This window comes from Panthera uncia, chromosome D1 (genome assembly GCF_023721935.1).
Source record: "Panthera uncia isolate 11264 chromosome D1, Puncia_PCG_1.0, whole genome shotgun sequence".
In the NCBI taxonomy this organism is placed as follows: Eukaryota; Metazoa; Chordata; class Mammalia; order Carnivora; family Felidae; genus Panthera; species Panthera uncia.
The window spans coordinates 16931386-16949235 of NC_064808.1; the positions used below are offsets into that span (position 1 = coordinate 16931386).

The 17850-nt window shown below is 53.7% G+C and overlaps 1 long non-coding RNA gene across 1 annotated transcript in view; it reads right to left on the reverse strand.

Annotated features, from left to right (window-relative positions):
• Window positions 1–1727: 1727 nt before the first annotated feature.
• LOC125912902 (uncharacterized) overlaps window positions 1728–17850 on the reverse strand; it is a 129442-nt gene continuing 113319 nt past the window's right edge. Inside the window, exon 3 of the long non-coding RNA XR_007454867.1 lies at window positions 1728–2938. This is a non-coding gene — a long non-coding RNA (uncharacterized LOC125912902). The remainder of the gene's footprint in view (window positions 2939–17850) is intronic.

Below are 17850 nucleotides of genomic sequence, written 5' to 3' on the forward strand. Positions count from 1 at the left end.
CCCCACCGGGCCCGGGTGCCAGGGATGGAAACCCACAAGGAGGAAAGCAGAAGGCACAGACATAGGCATCATTTGAACCTTGGATTTGGCTCTGCCTTGGACACCAATAAACATGCCCCAAACTGTCAATATATTGGAAACCAATAAAAAGCTAATAAATCACTTTGTCTCGCCTGATCAGGTTTGGAGTTGAGGACTGGCTCCCAACTGATGTGGCATCTGACCTCGGTTCAGCCTTTGCCCTGGTCTCCCCTGCAGCCAACCATCATTTCTGGCCCATCACTGGTTCTTGCTGACCTGGGCAGTAGCTCCCACCTTCCCCAGTTGAACCCAGGGGCCCTCAGACTCAAGCACTGGTCACAGGCCACCTGCACCCCAGCCTCTCCAGCCCCCTGACTCCCCCTTGGGCTATGTTTTGGCTGATCTAACGTTGGCCCAGATCCACTCGCTTTGTCCCCTCTCCTCGTTGTTCTGCCTCGCTGACCTTGGGTTCTTGTAGGGGAGACAGACCCTACACGATGAATGAGGGTCCCGGGATGCAGCCACCCCTGATCTTGGAGCAGGAAGAGTCACCCCGGGGCTTTGGTCCACAGTCTCAGGGAGACCTGCCCTGGGCCGAGGCTGCGGGGTGTGGCCAGAGAGTATTGGGCCAGCATGTTCCTGGCTCTCTTACCTGCTGCACCACCTTGGGCAAGCTGCCCCTCTAAGTTTTATAATCCTCTCCTCTAAAATGGGGATCATACCACTACCCACCCACCAGAAGGGCTAAAATCCACAAAACTGACAGCACCAATTGCCGACAAGACTGTGGGGCGACGGGAACTCTCATTCGTTGGTGGTGGGAATGGGAATGTGAAATGCTGCAGCCACTTTGGAAGGCAGTTTGGTGGTCTTTTAAAAAGCCAAATATGTTCTCAACCATACAGCTCAGCCAACATGCTCCTAGGTGTTTACCCAACTGGGTACAGCTTAGGCCCATACAAAAACCTGCATATGAATGTATCACCTTTGTTCTTAATTGCCTAAAATCGGAAGCAACCGGGACAACCTTCAGTAAGTGAATGCGTATACAAACTAGGGTATATTCAATGGAATGTTATTCAGCAATAAAAACAAATGAGCCATCAAATCATGAAAAGACATGGAGGAAATTTAAATGCATATTGCTAAGTGAGAGAAGCCAATCTGAAAGGCTACCTACAGTATGATTCCGATTCTATGATGTTCCGGAAAAGGCAAAAGTCTGGGGACGCTCAAAAGATCACCGGTTGCCAGAGGGAGGAAGCGGAGAGGGAGGGTGAAAAAAAGGGGTGGGTCATCTTATCGGGCAAGGTGGAGGGTCCCCCAGTATCCATGTTGCCCTTCTTCCTTCGAAATAGAATGGCAATTGGGCAGATGGCTACCCAGAATGAAGCCTGTAATTCCCAGCCTCCCTTGCAGCAAGGTGTGCTGTAGAATGACTGCACTCTGGCTGATGGGGCATGAATGGAAGCGACGTGGGCACCCTCTTAAAGGAAGTGGCACCCTCTCCTTCTGTGGTTTCCTCCTTCTTGCTGAAGAGGCTGTCATGGGCCATCGTGGATCACGCAGATCAGCAATGGTGAAACCACAAGACAGAGGAAGCTGGGCCTCTAACAGTTTTGTGTGGAAAAATCTTCTTAGCTCAGAATTTCACTTAGACGGGGCGCCTGGGTGGTTCAGGTTGTTGAGCACCCGACTTCAGCTCAGATCATGATCTCACGGTTCATGAGTTCGAGACTGCTTCGGGCTCTGTGCTGACAGCTCAGAGCCTGGAGCCTGCTTCGGTTTCTGTGTCTCCCTCTCTCTCCACCCATCCCCTGCTCATGCTCTGTCCCTCTCTCTCTCAAAAATAAATAAGCATTTAAAAAAATGAAAAAAAAAAAAAAACAATTTTACTTAGAGGAAAATCAACCTCTTTCTCATTGAAGGAACTATCATTAGGGGTTTTGTCACACACAACCAAACTCATATCCAGACTAATGCAAGGACCTTCAAGGACTTGTCCTGCGGGTTCTGTATAAAACAGGCAAAACACCTTCATACGTTCATCCATTCAACAAATGAAGGCCAGGGATGCCTGGGTGGCTCAGTCGGTTAAGCGTCTGACTCTTGATTTTGGCTCAGGTCATGATCTCAGGGTTCATGAGTTTGAGCCCCGCGTTGGGCTCTACATGGACAGTGTGGAGCCTGCCTGGGATTCTCTCTCTGCCTCTGCCTCTCTATTTCTCTCTTAAAAATAAATAAACTTGAAAAAAAGTGGGGGGCAGTTTACAGTGCTGGGATCTGGGGATTCAATTAAGAATGAGGCAGACAAACCCCTGCCCTCATGGACTCCGCCTTCTGGCAGGAGACAGACGATAACGAACTCATTAGGGATCGTCATGAGCACAGGAGTACCCTTAGGAACAGTTACCGTCTCTTGAATTCGGAGCTTACTCTGTGCCCATCCTGTTCTAAGCCCTTTTCCTATATTTCATCTTCACAAACCCAGAATGTGGGTGCTCTTCCTTCCTGGTTTGACCGATGGGGAAACTGAGACACAGAAAGGTTGACGAGACACCTGCCCAAGGTCCACGCAGCCAGTAATTGGTGGTGTGAGAATTCGAACCCAGGTCTGCTGGACCTTAGAGCCTGAGCCACTGGGCTCTCCTGCTCTGGAAGGGTATAAAAGAGGACACTGTGATAAAGAATGACCGGGTGCCCCTGCTCATGGTTTCTATTAGTGACGACAACAGGTGCAGCATAGAACCCGGTGCTGAGCAAGCCTGAACTCCCTTACCTGGGTGGCAGGCGTTGGGAGGCCTGGAAAAGTATTGGGCCCGTGTCTAGACGCCAAAGTCAAGGGTTTCAAGTTGCTCTGATGACGGTGTCAGAAGCCCCGGCCACTGCAAGCTCGGGCTGTCCAGGAGATGCCCACCTGTCAGAGACAAGCACATCAGCCATAACTGCCTGGTCTGGGGAGATCTCATCAGCTCCCACTGCCGTACGTGTCTTTTTGTTTGAGATGCTCTCTGGATCCCAAGGGGGCTGTGGGATGGGGCAAAGACAGCAGGAACCTGGGGTCATGCATCAGGATAGAGGTCCCAGCTGAACTTGCCTGGAAGCGAGACTGAGACACAAAGGTATGCATATGCCTGTGTGTGTATGCCCTGCATAAAAATACATAAGCATCACACCCACTGTGTCTAGCACCGTGCCCTTTGCAGAGTGGGGAAGCTCGACAAATGTTTCGCGGTTTGCTTTGATGTAAAACATAAATGTATATGCTGGAGTGAGTGGGTGGGAACTCCACAAGAGTGTGAGCGCATCGGAGGCAAGATCCTTCCGCATGTGAAAATGCATTCTTGGGATGCTCCATCCAGCCAGACCAATGGCCTCATTTTACCATCGAGGAGACTGACATCCAGAGAAGGGCGGGGACTAGTGCAGAGTCACATGGCAAGTTGGTGGCAGAGTGGGGCCTAAACCCTGCGTCTCTCCTGACTCGCCGCTGGGTGTTCTCCCCAAGGATCCACCCTCCTTTGTAGCGGTCAGACTTGCAGCCCGGGTACAGGGCAGGGGTCGGCCACATGCCGTCAGGCGGATGCTGGTCACAGGCCAGGGCAGAGAATTGTTTCCTGGCTGTGTTCAAACCCCGACAACGTGCAAGAGTCAATGCCCACAGTGGTCAGAAGCATGGTCTTTGGAGGCAGGTAGATCATGGCCACATGCTGGGGCAATCTTTTTCCAGAAGTGGACCCTGGGTAAGTTAGGTGTCCACTCAGAGCATCAGTCTCCTCGCCTATAAAACAGGGATAATAATACCATCTCTCTCCGAGGATTGCAGGCAGTTAAAGTCTGTGAAGGCCATGCAGAGCATTCGCTCAACAAATGCCAGGGATGTGATGCAGAGGAGAATATCGTCAGGGGCTGCACGGCAAGGTGGAGCACCGGACTGGGGCTTGCTCTGTGTCCCTGGCGAGTCTTCAGACAAAACTCTTCAGTTCCACCCGCTCATTCATTCCTTCTGTCCCCACCTTCCTCCCTCTTCACTGCCTCTCACAGAGCAGCTCGGGGGCCCCAGCCTCGCATATCTGCCTCTCCGGGTGGGCTGCAACTCCCCGCGTACCCCCCCCCCCCCCGTGGGATCCCCACCGCCCAGCCCACATTTCGACAGCGAGCAAAATGCAAATGTCATTAGCGCTCTGCAAGCTGGTGAGTGCTAACGCCCCCGGTGGCAGCCCGCTCTGCTCTCGCGAGAACTGGGGAGCGTTCAGGGGTGGGGGAGCGAACTCCCCAGGAGGGGTGGCGGTCTCGGCTTTCTCCAAAAGGGGTACGGTAAAGAAACAAATAACTGGCCTCAAGAAACAACGGAGACTGTTTTAGCAGCATGAGGCGCAGCGAGGCCTTGCTCGCGGACTCACGTGGCGCCTGCGGGCCCTGCTTCGGCCCCCATCTGGATGATGGGTGTGTCCCAGCCTCTCTGGGCCTCTTCACCACACATACTTGAGGACGAGGTTCATCTGGGGGACTCCCAGCTTCCACGTTTCATTTCCACCCTAACCCACCCCCCCTCAAACGTGTTGAAAGAAGCAGACCACCCACCCAATGAGCAGACCCCTGGTGGGGCGGGGTGGGGGGGGCGGTCTTCACCCCCAGGAGGACGCAGCTGCAGTGGACCCTCCACCCCCCTGCCCTGAGTCTTGCAGGCAGGGGTCCTGGGCTCCGGTTCCAATGCCACACTAGCTACGCCCAGGCACATGCTCCCCTTTGCGGGGCCTTGGTTTCCCCATCTGTGAAACGGGCTGTTGGGCCCATTGGCAGTCCCTACAATCTCTCATGGTGAGCTGGAAAGCCCGGCTCTAGTAACTTCCGGGCAGAGCTGCCAAAGTAAGGCTGCTCCTCTAATGTCCTGACGACAATGCACGGACAACCCCAGCAGGCACATGAAGCCTTCCTGGAGGAGGGGGCAGGTGTGTGTGTGTGTGTGTGTGTGTGTGTGTGTGTGTGTGTGGAATTGAGAACAGGGTGCTGTGGGCAGTGGGGCGGGGTGAGCAAGGGCGTCGAGATACCCAAGTGGGGAGCCTTGAGCCAGCGCTGCCTGTCAGGGCAGAACGGGAGATGAAACGGAAAAGTCCTGGGGTCAGTGCTTCCTGTGCATGTCCCCATTTGATCCTAACTGCGCTATCATTCGCATTTTACCGTTTCACCGGTGAGCGGTTCAGTAGCTTGGCAGACACATGACTGTTAAATAGCACAGATTAGATTTGAACCCACAGCTAATTTCAGAGCAGCTCATTTTGACGGCATGTGGCAGATCCCTGCCCTGCACCCGGGCTGCAAGTCTGACCGCTACAAAGGAGGGTGGATCCTTGATCGCCGTGGGCCGCCACCCGCCGTCTAGACCGTTTAAAATGGAATGTGACCTAGAGAAATGTAGGATCATGCGTGTCGTGAACCCATGCAGACGAGCTCGCGGTGGCACCCGAGGGGGAGCAATTATTGTGGCTGGGGCGAGGAGAAGGAAGCTCCGTGTATGAACGTGCACACGCTGTCCTTGTGTGTGTCTTTGTTAAGTGATGCTCCAGCCCTGAGTCCAGGCCCAGAAATGCCAGAGGGGCGGGACGTGGCAGAGGGGCCATCGGGGCTGGGGAGTGGGTAACTCGAAGGCCCAGGCCATCCCACAGCAGCCCAGGAAGCCCTGCTCTCCAGGCTGTGAGCTGGGCCTGACCTGCATCTCTTCCCCTGGCTTCCACAGGCCCAGAGGCCGACCCCCTGCCGCCACGGAGAGTGGTACATCGGCCCTTGGCTGCCTCTCCCTTGGCTCAGGCTGCCTGCTCGGGCCGGGGGCACAGGACCTACAGATGGAGCCCGGGATTCACAAGGGGCTGCCGCCAGCAGGTAGGGAAGCCGGCAACCACACCAGCTGACGGCAGGTCAGCCCTGTTTTCCAGCCCTGGCCCTGTCACTAGCCACTGGCCTTGTGATTGGGACATGTGACCTGCCTCTCTGAGCCTCAGGGAAATTCCGCTGAGCTGCAGAGATGACCACCTACGGGCAGGGGCATGCAAACTGTAAAGTGCTGTGCCCACCAATGGGGTTGTGGTTCTAACCCCAGTGGCCAAGATAACCCAGGAAGTAATAGAGAGTCCCTAAGGGAGGCTTGACTGAGAATCTAGCCAACGCCTTTATGTAACTCCCCTTCTTTCCTCCCCTGGGCCGCAGTTAACTCCCCTTCTTTCCTCTCCTGGGCTGCAGTTTCCTCATATGTAAAACTGAGGATCTGGGAGCTCAGATAGGGAGTGGTCTACAGCCCCCTGGGGTCTAGCCTCCTTTGCCATGATTTGCAATTAACAGCCTATCCGGATTTCATTTGCCGGAAGCCAGAAGGCCATTCACGCAGCAGTCAGCTGAGCACGCGGGGCCGGGACAGGTACAGGTACATTTTGATGGAAGGGAAGAGGAAAATGGGTGACCTGGAAGGAATGGAACAAATCTGGGAAGACAGAAGGAAGCTTGCGGGAAGGAAGGGAGGCAGAGCTGTCGACAGGTGACAGAAACTGGGCAGAGTGTTTCCCTAAGTTCGCGCTGGGCTGGCCCCGGAAGTCACAGAGAAGACGCAAGGATTCTCTTTCCTGAGGCCACAAGCAACATGAGCATTCACTCATTTGGTGAGCATTAGTGAACACCTGCCGTGTACCTGGGACTCCAGGGGTGCCAGAGATGACTGAGGCACAGACTATGCCTTCAAAGAGGCTCACGGTTATCGGGAAGAGAAGTCAATGCCCTTGTCTTCATGGTTCAAGGTGACAAGGAGGGCTCATCACATAGCTCTGAGTTCAGAGGCAGGAGAGGTCCCTCCCTACGTGGGCCCCAGGGAAGGCTTCCTGGAGGAGGGGGCAGATTTAAATATAAGATGACAGGAGGGTGCTGTGGGCAAAGGGGTCAGGGTGAGCAAAGGCATGGGGGTACCCAAGTGTGGGCTGGGTATTTAGGACCATGAGCCAAGGCTTCCTGTTGGGGCAGAGTGGGAAATGAAGCGGGAAGGGAAGGCAGGGGCTCCACGGGTAAGGTCTTCGAACGCCAGGCCAAAGAAGGTGAAATTTGTCCACAGGCAATGGGGAGCCACTGATGGTCATAGAGCAGAGGTGTGCTTCGGGTAGATGAAAAGCAGGAAGGGGCCCAGGCAGTGGAAACAGATGGTGAGGCGATGGACGGACGATGGGCAGAGACTGGTAGAGGTGGTGGGAGGGTAAAGGTATGAGGGAGGTGGGGTTGGAGGCCCCGAAGCTGACAGGCCAGGGAGACAGGTGTGGGAGGAAAGGCGGATCTCCACCCGTAGGGTTTGTCTCCCAGCTCTACCACTGCCACCAACTTGTGGCCTCAGGCAGGTCATTTAACCTCTCGGGGCCTGTTTCCTTCTCTATAAAGTAAAAAACATCGAGCCACTTCACAGAGATGTAGGGTTCAACTTGATAACATGAGAAGCGCTTTAGGCACAGAAAGTGATGGTTGGACGCATGCTTTCTAAAACTTAAGCATTTGTTGCTTTTGTTAATTAGTGGTGCCTTTCCCCCGTAAGGACACTGAAGCTCAAAGTCCAATGGTTGCTAGACTCGACAGAACTGGGCCTTGAATCACAGGAGAAGCAAGTTATGAGCAAATAAACCTGGGTGACTCAGAGAAGAGTCTTGATTTTAAAATATTGCTAAAGAAAAGGGCCGCTTTATGACTTTTGCACCGTGCGCTTATTAAACCCAAGCTATAAATGTGAACTAATAAGTGAAATGAGTTAAGTTAATGAAAAAAATCAACCTTCAGGACGAATCCATATTACCTAATGGCAGTCCATAAACATAAACATAAAATTTTAAAATACAAGAATGAATTGCAATGCCCAGCAGCTCAAGGAAGCGGCAATTTCTCTCTCTGGAAAATAAAAGCTATTGATTTTAGCTTGGGTTCTCATTGCTCATGAGTGAGTCTTTGAGAAGTCATAAAGGAAGGAATTATTTCAAATTGTTTACTCACTAAGGATCATATGTATTGAATTTAAATCATCTCCGATTCCTAATTAGTACAAACCAAATTAGAATCTAAGTACAGAAGAACTGAAAAGGCCCTTGGAGGCCTCTGAGCTCAGTTTTCTTTGTTTTACAGACCTGGAATCCAAGGGACAGAGGAGAAGTGACTTGTCCAAGATCACGCAGCAAGTGGGGTAGGAGCCAAGTTAGAATCAGGGCTCCTGGTACCCCGGTCAGCATCCTGCTCTGGTCCCTGCAGTCTCTGGGATCAGATCATTAAATCCAGACCTTTCAGGTGTGCTGGGTGTTACCATGGCCTCAGCCCAGGGGGCTCCTACCATAAGAACTTTCTCCCGGCTGCTGGAGTAAAGGACCCTCAAACCCAGGCTAACACTGATAGCAATGTAAGTGCTAAGGCACTGTGAGTATTGACATGTACAGAACCCTCGAGCCCCTGTGCCAACCCAGCTTCAGCAGGGAAGCAGACACATACTGGGGGCCTCGGGTTCTGTCTTGAGAGGGGCCACAGAGCCTCAGGCCCACGGCAGTTCCCCACTATGTCGAGGGGAGGCTGGGGCACAAAGACCCCACTGTATGGTGGGGACAGGAGGGGTCTCTTAACCTAGCCTGGCTCTCTGCCTCTCTCTCTTTCTCACACACACAGATACACACACACACACACACACACACACACACACACACACATGAATGAGCACAACCAGAACCAGGGAGCTTTGCCTGTGGCTCGGGCATGTGTGCATGTGTGTGTGTGCGTGTGTGTTAAGCTTCAGCCCGCACACAATTATGAAGCAGATGTTTAATTACTACCTGGGTGTTATTAATCAACACGATTAATACACAACCCATACCACATAATTACTTTGCAATTACACCGAAACGAAATATTTTATTGCTGAGGGTTTGCTAATTACCTGGCCTTGCCAAAGGACAGGTATAACGGGCAGCAATTTTTCTTCCTTCCTTCCCTCCCTTCTCTGCCTCCCCTGCCCTCACATTAATCTCCCGGGCTGATGTCCACGGAACAGGGAGCTGAGGCAGGTTGCGGCAATCACGTTCATTTTAATGGGAACCCTAAATCGTCCTGGTCCTTTCCTCTCCGCGCCCCCAGCATGGAAATGTGCATCCTTTCCAGAAATGACGATGGCCTCCTGCAGGCCTGCAGCTGGGGCGGGGGTTACCTGGGGATAACCTGGGGGGTAGGGGCTCTGCAGGCAGCTGCCTAGAGTTGAATCCTAGTTTGACCAGTTAGCTACCGGCTGTGTGACCCCGGTCACATTAACTGTGCCTCAGTTTCCCTACATGTAAGGTGGAGAGGGTAACAGTAATTACCTCGGGGCTTGAGTACTGAATGTGATACAGGCATAAAGCACTTAGCACAGCACCTGCCAGAGGAAGGCTTTGGTAACACCCATTATTGTTATCATTTACCCAGAAATGGGGCCCTCCACAAATCTTCCCAATCACAGGGTCCCCCAAACATTCAGATTTTGGGATTCCACTCTCTCTCCCTCCCCTACCCCAACAGGTCAGTCCAAGCTACCTAGACACAGCTCCTCACATTGGCCCCTTCCCACTACCTACTACCTCGAGGGACTTCACTTCCTTAATCCAATCCTTGGTTCTCTCATCTGGCCTGCAGCCATAGCCTCCACAAGGTCTCCCTGCTGCCCCCACCCCATTCCATCCTCCCCTGGGGAGGGAGGGAGACAGATCTTCAGGGGTGGAGCTCAGACCAGGCCACTCTCCCACTCAACAGCCTTCTATAGCTCCCCATTGCCTATGCAGCAAGGTCCACTTCCTCCTCTGGTGTTTTAGGACCCAGAAGATCACTAAAGACCCAAATTCCTCCTTCATTTCTTTGGGCGTTAGCATAGCATAGCACCTAAATGTCTGATGAAGAATGAATGAATGTCTTGCTAGATTTTAGAGGTATCTGTGTCCACTAAGCTGAGATGTCCTAGAACATTTTGTAAGCCTGCGTATCTCCACAGACTCCACAGCCTTCACTGTTCATTTCTACACCATCCTGGTCTCCTACTTGCCTTGACAAATGTCCTCCCTAAACCCAGCTGCATTTAGGAATGGTTGATCTCTTGGGACACAGTAACGGCATGTCTCGCTAAGCAAAAAGACTATGTAAGGACCCTCGATGCAGGACTAGCGTGTGGTCCATTTGGGAGATGAGCGTAAGGGGGGATGGTGATAGCCTTGACCATGGATGGTGCACGTTGGAGGAAGAGACAAGGGAGGTGTGCGTGTGTGTGTGCGTGTGTGGACGTGTTGTGTACATGGTGGCACAAGTGAGGCTGATGTGGCTACTTCTGAGTGTGCATCGACTCTTTCAGTTACCAAAATATTAAATCGCGTGGGTCATTCACTCAATCACTCAAGAAACAGAGGATACTGGGTTCTGGAGTCCGAACACTGGTGACAGAATCCTGTCTCTGACTAAGCTGCGTGACTTTGGGCTAATGCCTTCACTTCTTTGAGACCTCAGTTCTTAATCATAAAATGGGGCTATTCTAGGGGTGCCTGGGTGGCTCAGTCGGTTAAGCATCCGACTTTAGCTCAGGTCATAGTCTCACCGTTCATGAGTTCGAGCCCTGCATGGGGCTCCGTGCTGACAGCTCGGAGTCTGAAGCCTGCTTCTAATTCTGTGTCTCCTCTCTCTCTGCTCCTCCCCTGCTTGCACTGTCTCTCTCTCTCTCTCTCTCTCAAAAATAAATAAACATTAAAAAAAATTAGAATGGGGCTATCCTAGCTCCTAGTGATAGCATTGCTGTAGATGTAAGGCACACTTTGCTCAGTGCCTGGCATATGGGAAGAGCCAGACCAATGTTAGCCATTTTGTCATTATTATTAGTAAGAATAATAAACCCTGGGGGTATAAAAACTCCATTCCCAAAGCAGAATATGGCATTAGGGTACGCGATCAGCAGGTGGAGAAAGGCCTGCAGAAACATTTCAATGGAAGGCAGTAAAGTGATATTCGTTTATCATTCATTCATTCATTCATTCACTCAGCCAACACTCACTGAATGCCTACTGTGTAAGTTGCTGTGTTAGGCACTGGGGAAGGCAGAGGGACTCTGGCTCCGTCTCTGCAGCAAGGCTGAGTGCGGCTCTGCCCTGGGAGAGGGCAGAGGCGGGGAAAGATCTAACCCACTCCCGGCTATATGCCCGAAGCCTCAGTTGCCTGTCACACCTGGATGCTGGACGAATGGGCAGCGGGTGAAGATGGGGGAGCGGGAGGTAGCACCTGGATGGGCGGGATCAGTTTCACGAGTGCTGGAGACGAGGAGGAAAGGCGCTCCAAACCGAGGGCACAGCCAAGGCATTGGCACAGGGACTTCCACGAGCATGGCAGGTGTGGGCCACAGCAAACGGGCTATGCTCGGCCTTGGCGGGAAGGGAGAGTGGAGGCGGGTGTGCACCCAGGTGCCGCGACAGAAGCCTGGGCCAAGAGGGAGCTGACAGAAATTCATGGAGGGGGCAATGGGGACCATCCAAGTCCCGGGTTTTCCTCCTCTGTCTGAAGTTCAAGCCTTGGTATTGGGAGTCTGAAGGCCCCTCCTGGGAAGCTGATGAAAAGGTTTCCAGGGAGTGTGGGATCATCTATTTCTCTTGCCCGGGATTTACATAAAGGTCCCTGCTCAGCCACAAGGCAAAGGCACAGGCACAGAGGTCTAGCCACCAACCTCTGGGTGGCACCGGATGCAGGACTAGCCCAGACGGAAGACAGGCAGCCTTCCCCGCTCCAGGTAGACGCAGGGAGGGGCGCACTGCCAGGACGCAGCTGTTTTCCCACCGAGGCCACCAGGGTGCTGCCTCTCCTCTGCCGGCGGGCACATGGGCGGCCTGTGATGAAGGCAACAGGGGAGAGAAGCTTCCTTCCACGTTCCGTGGGCCTCCCTCGCCCGCTCCCCCTGCCACGATCTGGCCCTTCACTCACACACGTGCACGAACTCATGCTCTCGACAGGGAAGGCTGAATTCGAACGCCACTCATTATGTGACCTTGACGCCTTGTGTGAACATCTCTGAGCCGCAGTTTCCTCATCTGTAAAGTGGGGACAGTGACAGTTGTCACTCCCAGAGTGAATCGAGAAGACACAAGGAGATTGCCCAGCACGGCGTCTGGGGCCGAGCCAGCCCTGAGAAGTACTTATTAGTATTACGATTTTAGCTCCAACCACATCCTGGGGAGCCCCCAGCCAGGCGGTTTCTTCGGTCCTCTGTGCCATCCCATTGGCAGGGACCCTGGGAAGTGGCTGACCCTCGATCTGGTCCTCACCGAGATGGCGTGACGCCCTCCCCGGGCCCTAGCAACAGCCCCAGCCCTGAAGGGGGACTTTTCTGACCATCCCTGAGCCACACACAGACATGGCTGTGGAGTTGACATTAGTTTTCTGGACAAACAGTGGTCATTCCTTGGAGCCCTGGGGAAAGCCGCCCAGCATCATTAGGGCACTCTAAGCTCCCCTGAAATGTGTCATTTCTTACCAGCGGCATGTATCCATATAGCACTTGCTAAATAACAATGGGAATAAATCATTCATCCGGAGACAAACACCTCTGGGGAAATCTCAGGCCTTGACTGACCCCCAACTGAAGGCTTTGGCTGCTTTTCTCATTCCTGGAGGAAGGGAGCTGAGAACAATGGGCTTCTCCTCTCTCAGCCCTGGGGACAGTTATTAGGGATCAGGCAGTCTACCACCCGACCGTCTAGTCTGACTGTCCAAGGGAAGGAGCTCATCTGGGCCAGGCCAGGCAGGAGAGACGCCACCCTGGGAAGGTCTCCATGCAGGTGAGGCAGTGAGAGCAGGAAGCCGGACTCGACCCGCTTCACAGGTGCTGAGGGCCTACTGTGCACCGGTCCCAACAGAACGGCTGTCCGTGTGGCATCCGATGCGTGTTTTCTTCCTAATTCCAAAGTAAGGGATTACGGGGCCTCTCACTGCTGCACCAGACCCCTTTCCTAGATGGTGCAGCCCTCCCTTGACCCTGCAGCGCTGGCTGCGAGTCTCCACCCCCACCCCCTCTGGGAGAGCTGCTGGCTCCTGGCTGCTTGGAGTCACTTACACAGACGCGCCTGGGAGGCTACACCCCTATCCCCACCCCAGGCCTGGCCCGACAGACAATGTTGGGCACAAACCCGCCAACTCCAGGGCGCCCCTTGGGATCCGGCTTTGGCGAGACTGCACTTGAACCCCAGGCCTGCTTCCTCGCTGGCACGCAGGTGTCTCGGGAGAAGCCTCCCTCGGCACTTCACATGCACGACCACTGCCACTCAGGCTCTGCTTCTAGGGAGCCGCCCGCAGACAAGCGAAGTTCATGAAGGAGACAGACACGGGTCCTGCCATCACGAGACTCAATGCCCAGCAGGAGTCAAATCTGAGACACTGAGCCACCGTGACACCATCCCCTCGACTATGACCATTGCTCCCCCCACCTCCACTGCCATCTGATATCAAAAACCTACGACATGCCGTGCAACCCAATTTCCCTCCTGCTCTCATCAAATGCCAGCCCAACCACGAGGGCTTATCTCCCATTTTATAGATGAGGAAGCTGAGGCTCAGCTAGATTATAATTTTTCCAAGGTCACTTGCAACTCCTCCTCAGCTGCACTGGATTGGAACTCAGTTCTGCTTGGCCACTGGGCCCCAGCAGTTGCTTCCCACTAACAAAAAGCACCCAAACGCCACTGCAAAAGGTGAGTGATGCTTGCCTCGTGCCATCAGGACCCTCTCCTACATCCCCAGCCTGGAGGCTCTCTCCCTCTCAAATGATTCTCATTGCCGCTGGCTCATCCCGCGTCCCCCACCACCCCCAAGTCCCATTATGTCCCAGGCTTTGCGGCTCAGCCAGGCGGGTAACAGGCAGGGGATGGGGAGTTTTACCTGTTAATTTGATTCCTGAGCCCCTGCTGTTTGCCAGGCCTAAGCAGCCCCACAGCAGGCTCAGAAAGGAGGAGGGGAGACAGGAATACACAGCAAATGGGGAAAACCACATAAGCAGTTGCTAGGGGGCTTCCCTGAGGGGGACGGTGGTCCAATGGGGCCAGGGGAGCCAACCTGGCTGGACCCCGAAGCAGGAAGGGCATCTGGTTCCCAGGGCACCAGCCACCTGCTCACTCTACCCCATTCTCGGTGGGGAAAGGGCAGAACATGTCAAAGATCCCGCTGCTCAGGAGAAGAGCTGAGCCCAGCCAGGTGCAGGTGACCCCTGCTCCCTCAGCCTTCCTTCCCACAGCCGTCAGCCTTTCTTAACACGGCCTCTCCCTAACGTATCTGGAGGCCCCGCGTCCCTGGGCACTGTGTGCCATTTAACCCTCCAATCCTTTCCCATCCTCCCTGCATGAGGAAGTATCGTTATCATCCCCATTCCACAGACGTCAAAACTGAGTTTCAAAGAGGTGATGTATCCTCGACACGTCCAACGTGGCATGACCATATGACCCCGCAATCCGACTCCTAGGTACCTGCCCAAAAGAATGAAGACGGACTGATCAGACCTGTCGTATACGTTCACAGCAGCCTGAAGGTGGAAAAAGCCGCCCGACTGTCCATCAACAGATGGATGGATAAACAGGCAAATGTGGTATATCCATCTAGCGGAATAGTATTCAGCCAGAAAAAGGAATGCAAAGTATTGACGCGTGTTATTATAACGTAGATGTACCTCCGGAACACGACGCTAAGTGAAAGGAGCCAGACACAAAAGGGCAAATACTATGGGATTCCATTTATATGAAGTATCTAGAATAGGTAAACCCAGATGGACAGAAAGCAAGTGAGTGGTTGCCAAGGGCTGGGACGGACGAGGGGTCCCCGTGTTTACTTTTGGGCTCGAAAGCTCCTTGGGTCCTCGAGCTAGACAGAAATGGTGGCTGCACGACCATGTGAATGTGCTAAATACTACTGAAGGGTTCACTCTCGTTAATTCTACATTATGTGAATTTCACCTTAACTGAAAAAAAGAAAAAGGAAAGAGGGGGGAGAGAGGATGTCACGCGCTAGGGTCACGAGCTGGTTAGTGCGAGTCCAGATTCATACTTGGGTCTTTGTGACTGCAGGCCCTGTGCCCTCGGCCGCCATCTTCCCTTGCCTGCCATGCACTTTTCTACCCCTGGGCCTTTGCTTCTTTGTTGTTGCCTCAGCCAGGAAGGCCCTCCCTCCCCGTTTTTGCTGTCTGTACCCTACCCTTGTTCAGTGGCCTTGATTAAAAGCCACTCCTGTACCCGAAACCCTTCCCAATCTCCTTGGACTTCTCTCCACCTTGGAGCCCCGCAGCCCTGTTCCCCTCCCGCGGCAAGCTCTCCCTTCTGCCCCCTGCTAGACTTAGCACCGCACAGGCCTTTCCTTCGCCCCCCCACCAGCCTCAGAGAGTAACCACACTCACAGGGTCCTTGTCAGGGTTAAACAACATTAATGCCCACAGAGTTCTGGGCTCTGTGCTTGGCGTGCAGTAAGCACTCAATAAATGGGGGTTGTTAATGGGCCAGGCTCCCTCCTGAGGGGCTGGGGCCTGCTCATTCATCTCTGCTTCGCCGGCCCAGACCCCGCTCCCGAGGGAACTCCTCGAATGACTGGAATGGAAGAGGAGAGGCAGACAAACCCCTCTGACGAGAGGGCCCTTTCCTACCTGTTTTCCAGCAGGGCAGGCAGCCCGTCTCGTTTCACAGTTTATAATAAACACAACCCCATTTCCCCTTGGCCGGGCTGGCCGCGGCACACACCCAGAGCCGGCTGTTCCTGTTAAATGTCTGAGGCTCCTTGGACCAGCCAAGCCCTGACTGAGCCGTGGTGGTTCCCTCCACGAGGCACCTCCACCAGCAGTTCGGCAGGTCCAGAAAAATCACAAGTTCCAGCCTCCCGGGACACAGGCCCCTGCCACAGGCCCTCCCCATCAAATCACAGGTCGGTCGCCAAAATTCCAGCTGGCAGGGACACGGACATTCATTAGCCACATACTCATCAGGCACCTGAGCTGGGGTTGGGGCCGCAGGTGTGACCAGGAGAGCCACGAGCTTTGAGCCGGAACGCGGGAGTCACGCGGAACCAGGAGGGATTCGGATCCTGCTGCTTCCTGGCTTTGTGACGCGCTGGACAGGTCGTGTAATCCCTCTGAACCTCAGTTTCCTCATCTGTAAAATGGGAACACTAAGAGGACCTACACCCCTGGCACAAAGGAAAGGCTGCGTCAGCGTAGCGGTTCTAGTTTGTGTTACCGTTTCCATTTCACAGACGCGACAACCGAGGCACAGGAAGACCAGGAGGAGTCTGCGAGAGTCACAGAACCCCCGGGGCGGAGGCTTTACTCTTCCTAGCAAGTGTGTGTTCCAGATAAGACACACTCAGAACAGCCACTGCGTGACAAACTGCCCCCGGGTTTGGCACTGGTGAGGGCTCAGCCTGCCGGGTGGAAATGCCACCGGCTATGCTTACTCACTCACTTCTGTGTGGACCGTGAGCCCCGCAGAGGGTCAAGGGGGACAGCACGGTGGACGGAAAGAGCACAGGGCTGAGAAGTAAAAGCCCTGGGTTCAGACAGGGGCTCACCCATCTCCTGGCCAGGGGACCCTGGGTAAGTCACGGATCCAGGCTTCTGTCCGTGCGGTTGTCTTGGTTTGAAATGCCATATCCTGCCTCACGAACTCCTATTCATCCTTCAAGACCCAATTCCCATGCTGCCCCCTATATGAAGCCTCCGGCCCCCCTGGGGCAAGGTGGCCGCTACTGGGCGGTGCTCCCACTGCATTTACTCCATCTCTGCAACCTCTCTGAGGGCAGGGAACGCGTCTGGTTTGTTCTCTGCAATGTGCACGGGGCACAGTGCCTGGCATGTAGGAAGAACTCACCTAGTTAGGAATGAGTCTCTATTCCTGCACCCCCTGCACTGGACACTGACCTAAGGCTTATGCATTATTCACTAGGCTTAGAATGCCCAAGCATACAACTCATTCAACTGTGGCTGCCGGCCCAGGACTGGGTCAGTCTTCCGCAAACTTCAACTCAACACGATCTGTCTTGTAATTGGTGCCCTGCTGACCTCCCTGGCTTCAACTAATGAATATGTAATAAGACAAGCATCACGGAAGCACTTCCTCAACTAAGGGAATTATACATTTAAGGTATGAGCAGTAAGAATAATTCCAGGCACCAGAGAGCGCCAACATTTTCAGCATGTTTTGGAAGCTCCTTTGAATCTGCAGTGGAATGTGAATTCGTCGAAGATGCCAAGAAATTCACTTCAAAGAAAAAAACTAGGTGGCCAAAGGAGGAAGTCCCCACACCAGGGAAGGCAAAGAGATGTGGACTTCCCAGATCTCACCCCTCTGCTTGGCTGTAGAGGGTGGGCCATGCTAAGGAAGGCATACCGGAAGGTTGGCAACCCCTTCTCCCGCTGACACCCAGAGTGGAAAGAGGGGGCTCTGGGATCAGAGGAATCCAGTCTGGTCATTTGCCAACCCTGAGATCGTGGGCCAGGTCCTTAGACCCCTTACTGTCAGGTGTGGGGGCACAGAGACGTGGAGGGTGAGGACGCCCACCCCACTGGGCGGTGATGACCATTATGTAAGGTGAGGCGGTCAGGCGTGAGGACCGGGCGGGGCACGGGGTCTCAATAAACACTCATTCTCTTCCTTCCTAAACGATGGAAAGAGGGCGCTTTGGGACCAGTGACAAAGCACACCACAGACTGGGAGAAGTACTTGCAATGCAAATGTATGATAAAAGACTTGTATCCAGGATATGTAAAGAACTCATACAAATCAATACGAAAACAATAAAACAACCCAGTTG